The sequence below is a fragment of the Hibiscus syriacus genome, unplaced genomic scaffold, assembly GCF_006381635.1.
Source record: "Hibiscus syriacus cultivar Baekdansim isolate YM2019G1 unplaced genomic scaffold, ASM638163v2 tig00110202_pilon, whole genome shotgun sequence".
Taxonomy (NCBI): domain Eukaryota; kingdom Viridiplantae; phylum Streptophyta; class Magnoliopsida; order Malvales; family Malvaceae; genus Hibiscus; species Hibiscus syriacus.
In genome coordinates, this window is record NW_024062625.1 from 404,572 (window position 1) to 422,552 (window position 17,981).

General features: G+C 37.0%; 2 pseudogenes; one reads left to right on the plus strand and one right to left on the minus strand.

Moving 5' to 3' along the window:
- Positions 1-10,970, plus strand: part of LOC120218953 — a 33,103-nt pseudogene extending 22,133 nt beyond the window's left edge.
- Positions 10,971-13,202: 2,232 nt separating this feature from the next.
- LOC120218954 lies at positions 13,203-16,543 on the minus strand (annotated as a pseudogene).
- Positions 16,544-17,981: the final 1,438 nt, after the last annotated feature.

Genomic DNA, 17,981 nt, shown 5'->3' on the forward strand with positions numbered 1-17,981 from the left:
TAAGCCCTTCACAGTTCACATTTATTCCGGGTAGACAATTGCTAGATTGTGCTCTTTTGGCAAATGAAGGTATTGAATATTGGAGAAAACTAGGGAGAAAAGAAGTTGTCTTTAAAGCTGATTTTCGTAGGGCCTATGATTCGGTTGAGTGACCTATCTTATTTAGAATTTTGAAGGTTATGGGTTTTGGGGAAAAATGGATCTCATGGATTAAATGTTGTGTTTCTTCTGCCTCTATTTCGGTGTTAGTTAATGGTTCCCCTACTGAGGAATTCAATATTAGTAAAAGGTTGAGACAAGGATGCAATTTATCCCCTCTCCTGTTCAATTTAGTGGGGGAATTATTAAATCTTATGTTGATTAAGGCTGCTGATATAGGTCTGTTTCAAGGGTTCAGCATTGGTAGGGTTGGTAATTCCTTTTAGTTGACACACCTACAGTTTGCAGATGATTTAATCTTTTTTTGCAGAGATTCTCCAATGCAAATTCTAAATATTAGGAGAGTATTGAGGGTTTTCGGTGTTATGTCTGGGTTACACTTAAACTTGTCTAGGTGTTCATTATTTGGGGTTAATATAGAAGCTGACAAGGTTAAAGATTGGGCTATGAAAGCGAGTTGTGGAGTGGGGTCTTTTCCAATGTCTTATCTTGGTTTACCGATTGGAACTAGGAAAAATTCAGAGGGTATGTAGGAACCAGTTGTCCAAAATTTTAATAAGAGATTAGCTGGGTGGAAAGCTAAATTGTTTTCGCTGGCAGGCAGACTTGTTTTGGTTAAATCCGTATTATCATCCTTGTCGATCTTTTTCCTATCTATTTTCAAGCTCCCTCTCAAAGTGACTCAGAAGTTGAACTCGTTGATGGCTAACTTCCTTTAGGGTGAAGATTTTGATAAAAAAATGAATTCACTGGGTGAATTGGAAATCGGTTAGTCAACCAATCGAAGAGGGTGGTCTGGGAATACTTGACTTAAGGTTGATTAATAGGGTCCTACTTGGGAAATGGGTTTGGAAATTTGCTAATGAAAAATATAGTCTGTGGAAGAATCTGATTTGTTGCAAAAACAACGTTAGCATTATGTCTCTTTCAATTTCAAATGCGGCTTCACCTTTAGATTCCTGGATATGGAGAGGTATCCTCAGTAACTATACTAAGAATGATCAGATTGGTGATTGTTTGAGACAAAATTCAAAGATGAATGTGGGAAATGGTCGGTCGATTGCTTTCTGGATTGATGTTTGGATTACTAATCTGCCTTTAAAAAACCATTTCCCCATAATATTTGCTTTGTCGACGAACAAATAGGGGATGATTTCTGAGTTTGGTGAGTATGAAGATGATGTCTGGGTTTGGAACATTCAACTTAGAAGAAATTTGTATGATTGGGAATTGGACCAGTGGATCGCTTTAATGTCATTGATTGACAATATTTCGCTGTCACGATCTGTGGATGACTTCATGGGATGGTCAGGAAAGGGGGATGGCATGTTCTCGGTCAAATCTTGTAGATTGTCGTTACATGGTAGGTCTGAAGAGAGTTTTGAGTGGAAGAAGTGGGTTTGGGATGGATTGGCTCCTCCTAGAGTACAATCTTTTTTATGGCAGATCTGTCATCAGAAATTAACAGTTAGAGTGGAATTGAAGAGAAGAGGGATTCAGATTTCGGATGTTCTGTGTCCATTATGTCTTTCTCAGGATGAATCTATTGCACACCTGTTCCTATCGTGCACTATTACCTCGGATTTGTGGAGCAAATTTCTAAGGTTATGGAATATCTCTTCGGTGTTGCCTCATGACCCTTCTTCTATTTTGTGCTCGTGGTCGAACCTAAGGCATAATTATCTTATTTGGAGGTTTATTCCGACTGTCATCTTCTGGTCTATTTGGAAGGCAAGAAATCTGGTTGTTTTTGAAAACGGCAAGTGTGACTCTACTGTTCTGTTCTTTATCACTAGATTTAGATTGGCAAAATGGTTCTTAGCTAAATACCCTGGGGTTCGGATTCAGACTGACCTTCTAGTAGGGGATCCTACGCGGGCTGATAAACTTCTCTCTAGTACGAGTACTAAGAAGGTTATTGGCTGGACTCCTCCACCATCGGATATGTTCAAACTCAATGTTGATGGGGCAGTGACTGGAGATGGGATGCAGGGTGGTATTGGTGGTGTTTTGAGAGACTCCTTCAGTTGCTCTTTAGCTAATTTTTCTTCTGCAGTAGGGCCTGGTCTCCCTATATTGACTGAACTGAAAGCTATTAAGAATGGATTGGTCTTTTTCTTTTCGTCCGATTGGGCTAACAAGGGTAGACTTATTTTGGAAAGTGATAGCAATTGTGCAGTGGATTGGATTTTAAAGCTGCAACCTGCTCCTACTTTTTTTCAGTGATTTGGTGGAGGAAATTGGAGTTCTTGTTACTGCTAAGGGCGTCGTTCTTAGATGGGTTCCTAGGAGTTGCAATATGGAGGCCTACAAGTTAGCTAAGTAGGGGATCGGTTGAGTGTTGCAGGCTTTCTGTTGAGTCAGATGAACTAGCTGAGGATGGGTTAGGCTGATGGGTCATTGTTTCCCAACGCTATTTGTATTAATGTTCTGTTTTATTATCGAGGGTTAGAGTGTTATGTCTATCTTATGTTATTCAAGGTTAGAATGTAATGTGTATCTTATGTAATTCTGGTCTATTAATAAATTGAGGTACTCTTTTCCTCCCTCAATTAGTTGCCACTTATCAAGAGTCAACTATGAGGGAGGTTTTTAATGAGACCTCCTATTCCTATAAATAAAAGGGGTAAATTGCCGAGACACCTTACCTATTCTTCTCTAGTATTGCAAGATATAGACACTGCAAACAATGTGACTGATGATACTGGTTGACATGAATTTTGTAGATCACCCTTGAAAAAACTGTTTTAGAACAAATTAGTAGCCGTTATGAGCTTCAAGGTGAATATGTGTTGCCTGGCAGCCGGGATAGAAACCTTTCTGAAAAGGGAAGGGGTGGCTTGTTTAAAAGAGCAATGTCCGGCCATCTTGGAAGTGTCATATCATCTATGGGTAGGTGGAGAATTAGACTGGAAGTTCCTCGAGCTGAGGTTGCTGAGATGCTTCCACTTGCAAGACTCTTGTCTCGAAGTACAGATCCTGCTGTTCGTATTAGATCAAAGGTTGTTTTTGGATTTATTTACTGAAATGGATTATATTCAGTTTTGTCATTGCATCATAGCCACTCATGATAACTCACCACAACTATCTTGCACAAAGTATTTTGCTAGTTGCATGATAGAAATTTTATAAATACTTCTTCCTTGCCAAGTTTTTCCAAACTGAGAATATCAAATGGTCTCAAACATTATTGAAATGCTTACTGAAAAATCAGTGTTCAATTGGGCTATATTATATGCTATAACTTAGTATTCAATTTATGTCTAAGATGAAAAAGAGTAGATTTGGTATTGATGTCTGTACATGAAAGTATAATGTTATTCACATTTTACTATTTCTGAGTTGTAGAATAATATCCTTGCAAAAAAAAAATAATGGAACTTAACATCTAAGGAGGTTTATGAAGTTTTTGATGGTTTCTTAAGTAACTGCATTGCATATTAGTAGAAATTTTCAACTGCCCATGCAAAATGATGGAACTTAACAAGTAAGGAGGATTATAAAGTATCTGATGGTTTCTTAAGTAGATAGATACACTGCATACGAGTAGAAATTTTCAACTGTTTCCCCCACCCAATGATGACCTATTGCAATCAGGCTTCTTGCATATAAAATGGCAATTTTCTTTTCCTTTTATTCGTTATGGACATTCCATACGATTAGAGTGAGGGAGTGCTCTATGTTGAAAGTTCTGTGTTTCTAGAACTATAGTTATTTTCTTTGTATTACGTTTCAATTAAAATCTTTATGACCGTGCATGTTTCTCCATGCCACCTGCAGGATTTTTTCATTCAAAGTTTGCAATCGGTGGGAGTATATACTGAGAGTCTTCAAGACTTACTCGAGGTACTTGGTCAATTCCTGATCTCTGGTGACTTCTTTGTCATGAACTGCATTTGAAACACACCACAATTCAGTTCTTATACTTCTCTCCTCTCTGAACTTTTAGGTAATTCATGGTCATTATACTGCATCAGATGATGTCATTCTTGAAGACTTAAGTCTCCCAGGTTTAGCAGAACTTAAGGGTCGTTGGCATGGTTCTCTTGGTGCAAGTGGTGGAGGCGATGGAGACACAAAGGTATGGTTTTCCTTATGTGCATAAGATGAATAAGCTTTAAAAAAAATATTGTTCATCAATCATTTGCGTGATTGATAGGGGTACAAAAATCAGTGTGTAACAGGTCAAGAATTCTTGTTGTGGTGCATAAACTGGATCAGTCATACGTAAAGTATTTATTATATATTTATTTCGTAGTTCTTCAAATGGGAAAAGCAAGTTTATATTTGTTCATTATCATTTACTAAAAGTCTAAAATCTGGAGTTAAAGCCTGTTTTTATCTCCATCTTAGTAACTATAAGATGTGAACATTTTCAGTGTATTTGTTAATGTTTTGCCATCACTCCTAAGGTAACTATAAGATGTGAACATTTCCAGTGTACTTGTTCATTGGCTCTGTTTTGAAAACCGGACCGGCCGGTTCAACCGGGAACCGTTGCTTAGTCCGGTTCAATCTAAACCGGTTGAACCGCTATTAGTGAACCGGTCAGAACCGCTGAACCGTTCGAACCGGACCGGCTGAAAACCGGAAAAAACCGAAAAAAACCGGGAAAACCCGGGATTTTTGTTTTTAAAAAAAAAATAAACTAAACAACGTCGCTTGTTAAACGAGCCAAGTCGAACTCGAGTATTGCTGAGCTCGACTCGAACTTGAAAACTTTAAAAGTAAGCTCAACTCAACTCAAACTCACAAGCTAAAAATTATCAAGTTCAACTCAAACTCGAAATATAATATTGAAACTTGAACTCAAAAAGGCTTGAACTAAAAAAAAATTAGAAGCTCGATTGAAGCCTAAAATTCGAGCTTGATTGAAGTGAAAGAATAGTTCACTCAATGCTCACCAAAAGACTCTATGATTTTGAATGTCAAATTACCTCTATTATTTATAGAAGTTAGTTGTGATGCGCTTCTATGTTTCTTAGCAATGTGAGATTGTTTTGTTCTTATATTTTTACTCTTTAGACTTTTGGGATGCTCTTCTATGTTTCTTAGTCATGTGAGATTGTTTTTAAAAAAAATTAAACCAAACAATATCATTTTGTTATGATTTTTTAACCCCAAATTTATTTTTTAATTATAGTTATATAATTATATTTATTATTTAATATGTTTTACCTTAAATATTATGTTGTAGTTAATTTGAATCATTTTGTTTCACTTGATTTTATGGTTTTTAACTTATATATGTTATGACTTGCTTTGAATATGACTTGTGATATAAAAAATTATTTTTTATTAAATATTTTTGGTATTTTTATTTAATTTTTTAAATAATTATGACGTCGTCCGGTTCTTCCGATCGGTCGGACCGGTTCGACCGGTTGAACCAGTGAACCGGTAGCATGACCGGTTCGCTAACCGGTCCGGTTCTGAAAACCATGAATCATTGGTGATTAAATTTTTTAAGTTATGCTGCTGGTTTTGGAGATCTAGGCTCCAACAAGGTCCTTCTCATTTTGTCCCCTGAACTTCATAGTTCATACAGGGGCTTGTAAATTTTAATTCCATTTGCATTTATTTGGAAGAAAAAGATTGTCAATTTATCATTTCAAGTAACATTTGGCCTTGCAGTATACTTCCTTTTATATATTGGTTCTTGTAAATAATTTTCAGGCGGACTTTGACTTTCATGGAAAGGATTGGGAGTGGGGAAGCTATAAAATTCAACATGTTGTGCCTAGGGGTGTATACAGTAACGATGATGGTTTACGACTTAATAAAAGTTTTATCCGAACGGATGCTGCAACAATCCATGCTGATGGGACTTTGTTGGGGCCAAAAACCAATCTCGAATTTGCTGTTCTAAATTTCCCAGTTAGTCTTGTTCCTACTCTAAAGCAGATTATTGAGCCATCTGCCACTGAAGCTGTTCATTCTTTGCAACAATTGCTGGCTCCTATTAAGGGCGTATTACATATGGAAGGAGACCTCAGAGGAAGTCTTGCAAGACCAGAATGTGATGTGAAAATCAGGCTCCTGGATGGTACTGTTGGAGGCACTGATCTTGGGCGAGCTGAAGTTGTTGCTTCGCTAACCTCAAGTAGCCGTTTTCTGTTCAATGCTAAATTTGAACCAATCATCCAGAATGGTCATGTACACATACAGGGAAGTATTCCTGTTACTTTTGTCCAAAATAGCATGTCTGTGGAAGAGAAAACAGAAACAGAACAAAGCAGGAGATCGTTGGTCCCTGGATGGGTGAAAGAAAGGGACAAGGAGTCAACTGATAAAGCCAATGAGAAAAAAACCTTTCGAGAGAGAACAGAAGGAGGTTGGGATGCTCAGTTAGCAGAAAGCCTTAAAGGTTTAAACTGGAACATCTTAGATGTAGGAGAAGTTAGAATTGACGCTGATATAAAGGATGAGGGCATGATGTTGTTGACAGGATTATCTCCTTACACAGACTGGATTAGTGGCAATGCTGATATCACGCTGCAGGTGAGCTAGCTGAAGAAATACCTAATCATTTATGAAAAATTTGCATAAATAAGCTAGATTTGTTTAGTATTAACTATCAACTTTTTATGTCTTTTAATGCCCAGGTTAGAGGCACAGTTGAACAACCTATGCTTGATGGATCTGCATCATTCCACAGGGCATCTATATATTCGCCAGCACTCAGAGAACCACTTACAAACATTGGTGGCACTGTAAATGTGGTAGCAAATAAGTTATGCATTGCATCCTTGGAGAGTAGGGTTGGCAGAAAGGGAAAGCTGCTTGTAAAAGGGAATTTGCCACTTAGAACAAGTGAGGTATCCCTGGGTGATAAAATTGACCTGAAATGTGAATTTCTCGAAGTACAATCAAAGAACATCCTGAGGTAAATCTTTCTTTGGAACATTTTTACGCTCTATCATTTTCTCTCAAAATAAATAATGAAGACCTATATCTGTCTCATTTTGTGTAGTGGTTCAATTTCATATCCGTTTTCCTTTTTCTTGGTTCTTTGCAATCTAACCAATGAGCAAGATTGCATTGACAAAGATGAGGTTCTTTATCCCCGGGTGTTGTTTTATGGTCTACTTGGATAGCTAGGAATTCGGTGGTGTTCGAAAACGGTAAACTTGACTTGGCTTTACTGTTTTTCATCTCCAAATTCAGGCTGGCGAACTGGTTTTTAGCAAAATATCCTAAGGCAAATATCCAGGTCGACTTATTGGTAGGGGATCCAAGGCTTGCTGACACTATTGGAGTGTGCCCTCCTAAGCTGAGGAAGGATACGTGTTGGCACCCCCCTCCACCAGATTTCTTTAAGTTCAATGTGGATGGGGCGGTAAGGTCTGATGGTTTACAAGGAGGAATAGGGGGAATTCTGAGAGACTCGAACGGCTCTAAGCTTATCTCCTTCTCTACTGCTGTGGGTCCTGGTCCGCCCTTGTTTGCTGAGTTGAAAGCAATCAAAGAGGGAATTGTTGTTTTTCTTTCATCTCATTGGGCGGGGAAAGGTAGATTAGTGATAGAGAGTGATTGTTCTAAGGTAGTGGATTGGATCTTGAGGCCTATTTTGACCCCCTCTTTTTTCAGAACTTTGGTCGGGGACATTGCTGCCCTAGTTTCTGCTAAGGACATTTTGGTTAGATGGGTCCCTAGGAGCTGTAATTGTGAGGCGGACAAGCTAGCTAAGGAGGGGATAGGTTGAACGTTTTGAGTGTCATCGTTGGTATGTTGTGTTTCTGTTAGGATTTGTCAGTGTAAAGTGTATCTTATGTAATTCGGTTTATTAATAAAATTGAGGTACTCTTTTCCTCCTTCAGGTTGTTGCCTTTTTTTTAAGAGGCAACGATGACGGAGGTTTTTAACGAGACCTCCTATTCCTATCAGAAAAAAGGTTCTTTATCCACAGTACACCCTCTGAACCTTAGAATGATTTTTCGCCTTCATGGTTTAACTTAGTTTGAAGGTTAAACTAAATTATTTTGGGTTGGGTTGGTTTGGTTCCTAATGTAATTTGTGCTTGGACTCCAATCCAAACCAGTCCATACTCATGATTTGGCATTTGCCTACTCTTACCATTAGATCTCTCTCCCCCCACCCCCCCAAAAAAAAAACCCACCCACCCAACACACACACACCAGACAGAGGGAAAATTAGGGTTTTTATTATCTATCATTGGTTTAACTTTTGTTGCATGTTCATTGCCGAAAACTGACATCTTGCTGAAATCAGTGGTCAGGTTGACACCCAGTTGCAGATAACTGGTTCCATATTGCAGCCAAACATCTCGGGGAATATTAAATTGAGCCATGGAGAGTCATATTTGTCTCATGATAAGGGTAGTGGACCTGCACCTTTTAATAGGTTGGCATCAAACCAGTCCGGGCTTCCAGGTGCTGGATTCAATCAAGCAGTTGCTTCTCGACATGCCTCACGGTTTTCCTGTTCTGAACCTGCTTTTTCAAGGACCAAACTCCCACAACTCTCTGGTAGTATACGATATTCCATATTTTCATTCTGATGCCATCTTGTTTCCTCTTGCACTCACTGGAAACTTAAATAAAAACCGTCTACTTTTAATATGATTTTAAAATTCTGGACTTTTTCTGTAGATATTGTTGAAATGTTTCTTTTTCAAGAACTGGATAAGACCTCAAGGGTAATATAGAAAAAGAATCTTATTTAATGCAGTGCCTTATAACAGATCCTTTTAAATATTCCAATCCTAAGCAAATAAATAAATCTTTAAAATTAGAATAAAAAGTCGGTGATTTAAGAATTTGTCTATTGGTGAAATTTTGTATTACAAAATAAGTTATTGTTTTGTGCAGATAAATCGGCTGAAGTGGAGAAGGAGATAGACCAAGTGAACATTAAACCAAGTCTTGATGTCTGCCTTAGTGATTTAAGGCTTGTTTTAGGACCAGAATTGAGGATTGTTTATCCTTTATTTCTTAACTTTTCTGTTAGTGGGGAACTCGAGTTGAATGGCCAGGCTCATCCAAAATGGATTAAACCCAAGGGCATTTTAACATTTGAGAATGGTGATGTGAATCTTGTTGCAACTCAAGTGAGATCTTATCTCTTATGCATGCTACGTTATTCTAGTTTAAATCTCTTTCGTCTCCAAATTTGTTTCTCATGGGTTGGTTTTATTAGTGAATTTGAAATGTTGATGTTGAATTCTGCAATTGCAGGTGAGGCTTAAGAGGGAACATCTAAACCTCGCTAAATTTGAACCTGAGCATGGTCTAGATCCAATGCTGGACTTAGCTTTGGTTGGGTCGGAATGGCAATTCAGGATTCAAAGTCGAGCCAGCAATTGGCAGGACAAGTTGGTGGTGACCTCAACTCATTCTGTGGAGCAGGATGTTCTCTCATCCACCGAGGTAACATATAACAGATACTCTTTGACAGTGTGTCATTTTTGTGTTTCTACTGGGTCCCCTGAAATGATCTATTTCTTCTATAACATGATCCGTAAGCCTTTGTCCCTCTTTTAACCTTAAAGAGGTTATAACCTGTTGTACCAGGGTTGCATCCTATCGTATCATTTAATGAATTATCATTCGTAAACTATGATCAACAAGGTGAATTAGCTTTTTTGTAAGGGAAGGATTATGTCAAACCATTCTGGAACTGGAGTATCTTTCTTTGCCATGCTGTGCAAATTTTCTCAGGAGATAATGAATTGAATATCATATGGTTTGTTTTGCATAATTTCATTCTTGTTGAATGCATGTGTCTGATCTCTGTCTGTGTCAATGGGGTTCTGTTGGTCTAACAAGATAGTTGTGCTATGCAGCAGGGATTATATAAGGTTAGCTTGGATATGTCTAGAGCTTTTGCCCTAGATTTCAGTGTAGTTAATCATCCTGTTTGCAGTTGCCAAATTCATTTTTTTTAAATCTCATGCAATATAGTTGTTTGTTGTAAATTTCCCTTGAGCACAGGCTGCTAGAGTATTTGAGAGTCAATTGGCTGAGTCCATATTGGAAGGTGATGGGCAACTAGCGTTTAAAAAGCTTGCAACTGCAACACTTGAGACGCTGATGCCAAGAATTGAAGGGAAGGGAGAGTTTGGTCAGGCCAGGTGGAGGCTAGTGTATGCGCCACAAATCCCTAATTTGCTCTCGGTTGATCCTACGGCTGATCCTCTTAAATCTTTGGCCAGTAATATATCCTTTGGTACAGAAGTTGAAGTCCAGCTGGGGAAACGTCTACAGGTGAATACAGTAGGAGCTTTGTTTGATTGTTGAATTTTCTTACATCTCTTTCTAATGGTGAATCTAAAATTCTTATAAAAAAATGGTGAATCTAAAATTCAGGCATTCATAAAACCATTGTTGAATTTTGTTTTATCACTTCCGAATGGTTTCATCTCTTTCTCTTAGGCCTATCACTTCCTAATGGTTTCATCTCTTTCTCTTAGGCCTCCATAGTTAGGCAGCTAAAAGATTCCGAGATGGCAATGCAGTGGACCTTGATCTACAAGCTTACAAGCCGCCTACGATTGCTCCTACAATCTGCACCTTCCAAACGCCTTCTTTTCGAGTATTCTGCTACCTCGCAAGACTAGCCCGTTCTCGATTTTCCCTCCATATTTTGCCAAAGCTGCTGCCTGCTAAAATTGGGCTTGCATGGGTAAAAGTTGGAAGTGAAAGGAGAGCAATAAGAGAGAGGTGTAAGGAAGGGGCAGTAGTTTTTGTTATGAAAATGTAAAGGAAGGTTTTTTGGTTGCATATTCTTTGCTCGAAGAAGCGATGAAGTTGCTTATTTCATCTTTCTTCTTTGTACAAATCCAAAATAATGGTTTTCACAACAACAACAAAACTCTATTTTTATATATAATGGAATAAGAGGAGGTAAGATAATAAGTTATCTCTAATGTCAGATTAAGAGTAATTTTTGTGGAAGATCTCCGATAGTTAGAAAATAAAAATTAAAAATAAAATACAATACATGTATAAATAAATAAATACATAATTAAACAATCTTCATATATAGAAAAAAATATACAAAAATCAACGATAACGAGAATAAATAAAATCAAATGAATTAAAACTTAAACTAAATCAAAACAATGGTTTTCCTTCTTCTTTTTTTATATCAAATCAATCCCATCATATTTAACTTTTATATATTTAATATAAAATATGCCTTGTCAGTTTTTGTTGTTTTTTACTTCGATTCTCGTTAATACAGTAAATGCATACTACATAAATATTAAAACTTAAATTAAAATAACAATAATTTAATAAATTAAAGCTATTTATATCTTTCTATTTAAAAAAAAACAATTCCCTTGTCTAAAAACTTACGCTAATTTATTTAACCGACTTGTTTTTCTTCTCACTTTAATAATCTTCTTAATGTTATTAATAGTAAAACTAAAAAAATATAAGTTCATCTTTTTATATAAATCAAAACTCTCTATTATTTAATATTGAATGGTTGTACCTTTGCATACATGATAAAGGATAATAATAAATTAATTTTAAATAAGATAAATTATAATTTCAAAAAAATTGTTAAATTTTAATTACTGAGCTGTTAATTCTAGTTGTCCTGGTTGATGTATGAGATTAAAAAATAATTAATTTTTAATTATTGATTGAACTTTCATATTAATAAGTTTGTATTCGAACTGGTGAAATTCTTTCTACATATCTAGTTCCCGTAAGTTGACAGTCAAAATATGCATTTTCGTTAACGACGGAATTAGTTTATTTCTTGAATGCTTTTGACATTTTCTTTTCTATCTGCATTTCGTTTTCTTGCCGAAAAACTACTGATTAAACCTTCAAAAGAAAGAACTAGTACTTGAATTTGAATACCTCAGCGTCGATTAACTAGTTGTCTTTGCATTCTAGTAGTCATGGCATCGTTACTTTATTACTAATGCTTGAAATTCAATCTTTAATTTAAGATTATACAGGCGGCAAGTTCAGGAATCAGAAATATTAAGCATTGATGTGAAGAAAGGGTGGAAGAAAGGAACCAAAGATTACATTCCCGGATAAAGGAAACGAGCAGGAAATCCAGCTTGCAGCAGACCTTGTATTTGTAATCGATGAGAAGCCTCATGCATGACTTTTACAAAAGAGATAGCAACCACCTCATTGTTAACCGTAAGAGTATCACTAGCACAGGCACTTGGAGGTACAACAATAAACCTGGTTACTCCTGATGGCGTAGTTGCCTGTAACCGATATTATCAACCCGGGTTACGAGCTTGTCGTCGCTAGTTAAGGGATGCCAATCGCAAAGGAGCTTGGTAATAGGGGTGATCTTAACATCAAATTTGAGGTGAAGTTCCCTACAAAGTTGACACCAGAGCAAAGAGGGGACTGAAACGAGCTCTCATATGCACCACCCAACCCATTGTTCAGGCTGAACTGAAACACCAAAGCTGTAACTTTGGCCTAATATCGGGTTTTATTTATTTATTTTCTTTCTCTTTTGTATTGTGTAATTCATATATTCTTGAGGGACACGAGTTCAAACTGTATACGCAATGTATAATCGTATTTCTATATTTGTAATTGTAAACTATTAGACTCGGGGACGAAGCTATATGGCGGCTTGCTGCTCCTGCTCCTCCAAAAAAAAATTATATATAGCATTCTAGGTCTTTTTTAATTTGAATATTATTCTTTGTCCTTGTAATTTTTAAATTTAAATAGTATGTAAATTCTTATTCTTTTGATATAAAATAACTTCGTCTCCCTCGACATTTAAAACTAGCTCCCACCCTGATTTGAGCCGGTAAAATATGGATTTATACATGGATCATTATGAATCCCGTGTTTGAACATTAGTTGCATTAAGCTTTTATGGGAGTTGAACATCCTCGAACGACCAATATCAATAACGAGAAATCACAGGTTTATCTGCATGAATAACTGATATCGAGAATTTTATTATCATTCTTATTTAAATAAAGAAGCTATGTTATGAAAAAAGAAATTCATAAAAGATTAGATGAGAACTCAGCTAAATAAAACGGCTACATAAACGCTGGATTTACAAGAAGATGTAAACTAAAAGCCTCTACTGTGGGGAGCATCTTTTCGCCAGGCAGGTTGCCCAGTTCCTACAGTAGTTTCGTAAAATTGCGGTCCACTAACAAATGGTTGGCCTGGGGAAGGTGAACTAGGCTGAGGAACCCACCAATGGCGGTGTTGACCTTGAACATGCATGGCTTGTAATGTCTGGTGGGGTAACTGACGAGGCATCAGCTGTTGAAATCTACGAACCTTGCTTTGTGGGGGTTGCCATTCAGGTATATCATCCTCCTCGTCATTCCACCATTGCATCGAAGCCCCTATAGGTCCATTATTGCCATTTGGTTGTCCATACTTCACTATCAGTTCCCTCATTTGATCAACAGGGCGAGATGATGTTTGACTATGTAAATAAGAGGCCATCCCTACTCGCTGAGATTGGTAACCAGTGGAGTATTTTGGGCCCGATGGGTTTGAATCACCCAAGAAATTGAACTCGGGCAGGTCATCTTCACAACGGGATGCAGCGGGGCCGAATCCTGGGGGTGCATCATCATCGTTGTCGTCATCAGGAGGAGGTATGGAATGTAATGGAGGTCCAACATGGGTAACAGTAACAGAAGTAGGTTTTGATGTGGAATTAGTATTTATGTTAGTAATAGCATCATCCTTTTCATGAGGTCTCCTAGGAGTAGAAGTGAAGTGTTGCTTCTTGGAGGTGTATTTATGGTGTGAAGTTGAGTTGGGTGAAATTAATTGAGCTCTTCTCCATACAACACCACCAATTAGACAATTATCAATAACGTTAAGAGCCTGAAGTTGGTCCTTGGGGAGAATGTTGGTCAGCCTTTCAGGAGTTTTAGCGTATGGAGGACAGAAATAAATTTCAACTCTAGAGCTAGCCTCAGCGAAACCCACTCTCCCGTCCAAAATATATGAATCAGCCGCCTGCATGATGCCATCATTTTAAGTTCACTAATTAAATCACATGACAACAGTACAAATAATAAGAAGATCTTCATTTCCATGATCTTATGTTCTTTACCTCAAGAAGGCTCCCAGCCTCGCTCTCGGTCGATCCCTCCTTGCAAACAACATGAACCACCTGCAAAACATAAGAGTTGCATTACTTTAACGAGTTTACTTACCAGTTATAAAAGCACGTTTTTACCCAAAAAAATACAAATCTAAGCAAAGCAAATTTAATTACTCCTTACTAGATTGGGTTATTATTTTGCTTCCGGGGTCTCAAATATTTAGACTGATTATTTTTATTTATGTTTCGAGTTTAAACGACATTTGAGCTGCCAAGGGAGATTAATTTGATCAATATTGGCAACATTTTGAGCCTTGAATCAATTTCCTGTGTTCGTTTGTACTAAAGCGATGTTCATAGTTTTCCAGATATTCATCGTTCAACTAAGATTTTTGTACGAAATGCCAATCAGATGAATCCCTTCCTTTCAAATGACGTGATCGATCTTTTCACTAATATATCTGGTTCCTCATGTTTCTTGCTCAAACCAAACAGGAATATTGTTCAAGTTCCATCTCTTTCGTCTTTTCAATTTTTACCTTAAGGCTTAATAAGTTCCCAGTGATTCATAGATTATCAATGTTCCATAAATGAGATTTAACCCTATACTGAGCAAAAATAAACAAACGGAAGACAAAAACTGGGTAAAAGAAGATTTTATTATCCCAATTTTCTTTTGGTAAACAATTCGGCAGTATAGGAATTCACTACAATTCAAATGAACTTGATATACCATAACAGCACGACTCCGGGACATAGGAAGCTCTTGGAGGAACTTCTCAAACGCATCAAGTCTAACTCGGCCCTTAATATCAAGAAGGCTAGGCCAGTCCTTTGTAGTAGTTTTTTCACCACTGCACCATGAAAAATTAAATAGTTAATATGCGCAACCAAACTTAATATGATATTTGTAATTTCCTCCTAAATGACGTTAAAATTCAAGGACAATTACTGAGCAAGTAAAAAAAAAAGAGTGCATGTATATGATCACATAAGCCAAAAAGATATTGGGTGTCTTCCATCAATTTATTTCAAATTCCCACCTAGAAGTGATCGTGCCTCTTTACGCAACACATTATAATCTAATTTCATCTAGTTCATTTGTGACATAGCTAAGATGTTTTCACAAAAAAAAAACCTAGATTTGTGTCGTAACTACATAAAAACAGGAGTCACGTTATAAGTAAACACTCGTCTGCGCACCCATACGACTATACAGATGAGATGAACTCAGTATTGTGATATGTAGCTTAACAGAAGCATATACAAACAGATACAGGAAGGAAAGAATCATAACAAATTATGATCAGGAAAAAAGGGAGCTACAAACAACCTAGCCTTGCCTAACATGCTGCTTGCACAACTTACCTCTTAAAAATACAAATGAAGGATGTCATGGATGAGAATATATTCAGCTGAAGCATCCCTTCCCTGACATGTTAACCCTTCAACGGGGCCACTGAAACTGCAGTTTCTTTTTTTGTAGGATTGTCATTCAGCTTAAAATCTGAATCAGATTTCAGATTACTTGAATCAGTGTTGCCATGTTTATTAGTCATTGTATCCAAAATATCTTGTGAAGCTCGACCAGAAGACTTTGAGTCAGGCCCAGCTTATGAGTCATCCTTATCAGAAGTGGATGCTGCTTTTCCAGCATCTCCAGGTATGTTCTCAAATGGAGGTTCCGAATCAAGAGATTTCATGAACTCGTCAAGGGAAACAATTGGAGGAAGAATATCTGCATCCTTCAATTCATCCTCTCCCATCAATCCTTGCATTGGATCAGGTCCTTCACTAGAAGGAATGGTAATGGTAAGATTTGGGACTTCTGGATTATTCTTTTTACCTGCATCATCTGATTCATCTTTCTTCCCAACAGTATTATCATTCTTAGAAGCTTGTTTTGAATCAGGTTTAGGTCGCTGGGTGACTGAAATTCCAGCAGAAATCTCCACCGCAGAACTGTCAGTTTGTTCCACCTCTACTTGAACTTCACCCTTATGTGTTTTCCTCACTAGGCGTCTAATATCAACTTGTACATCAGGCAAAACTACCATTTGAGCAAGCTCTTCAGCTTTAGCTTGTCGCCACTGAGAAAGCTCTTTAGAAGCCAGCTCCTCAGCACTCATAGAACATAATCGTTCTGGGGGAATATCGCCAGACACAACACTTTCTCTGAGTTCAGGGTTTTACGATCCTTTAAGTTAAACAACATAGATCTACCCTTCTCCTTGTACTTTTTATTCCCACCTCCAAATAATTTAAAGAGTTCTGCTTCAATTTGATATGCCAACTCTTGTGGAGATGGTAATGATTGCTCTAAATCATCCTTCCCTTTATCTCATCAGCTGGGATCTGATTTCCATCAATTTCAAATTCCTTTTTCTTTTCCATATCTATTTCAGGGTCTAATACCCAAGGCCATTTCCCTGCAAAATTTCAACTCTAGTTTATGAATCAATTGAGGTGGGGATGAGTATAATTTTAGTGGGTAGTGGGCGGGCGTAAATTTAGAAAGTGGTACCCGTTACGGGTAGCGGGCGGGTGATGGGTTTAAGACCTTACCCGCCTCACATCTGTCTGCCCACTAAATATCCATTAAATTTTGGATCATTATGAATTTAGGTATAATTTTAGAGACTAATTTATAAATCTTAATATTGTATAAGATATAACTTATAATTTAACAAAATATTAGGGATAAGTTTATGAATCAATTTTTTTCTTTTAAACCTCTCGTGCTTTGCTTGTTGGTTGTTGTGTTGATATTCTGATAGTTCTTCTTCTCCGAGTTTCAAACTCTAGTCTCTAGCTCATTCAAGTACGCTTTCTTCCTCTTCTTTACTCTGGTCTCCTCTGCGAGTAGTAGAGTTGTATGTCACCTTATTCACAGATCCAAAACCACCTTCCCCAATCTTGTTTGTTGCATCGAAGTTGTTTGTGGCCGTTTTAATTTGTCGTAAGGTGAGTACTCCGGTTTTCAAATCTAATCCTCTTACTTCTTAGTTTTGTTCAAGATACAAGGCCAATAGTTAATACTCCGTTATTTGATTTTGATATTCTGTTGAATCTAAGAACATTCATATATTGATTTTGATTTTTAAGAAACACATTATATGTACGTATATTGAATTATCGATTTTGGTATTCTTCTGAATTTAAGTGTATTTACACATTCTGCTGATTTTGAAAATTATGAATAATTCATGTATTATAATTTGTATATTCATGCATTGAAAAACAAAAATATCTTGAAAAAAATCCCAAAATCAATACAACTTTATTATAATTAGAAACAAGTGCAACAACAAACAAAGAGTCACTAATTAAATAACTCAGAGAAAGTTGTGTCTATAATATTTTTACAACTCAAATAATCGATTTGTTTAAGTGTCTATCCAGCATTTGTAATTCTTATCGCCTTAAACTCTCTTTTTAAGATAAGAATGAGTCAATAGAGTCTTTCAACTGTCATTAAACTCCTTTTTCCGTGTAAATTTGTAACCCTAATTTAGAGTTGTACGAATTGGTAAGGCGTACTTAAGTGCGGACTTCTTCTACGATAGCTCAGGATGAATAAGCCATGCCCACGCGTTATGCGAAAACCTCTTCTGGTGTTCGAATATAGCCCAAATTTTTTTTGGGTTTTCGGATAATCCGAACATAGTTTTTTATCGATCCGTATCTGATCCAATAATCCGGAAAAAAAATTGGATACCCAATTTGAACTATCCGAAAATTGAAAAACGAATCAGATATCTGAATTTTTGGATCGAATC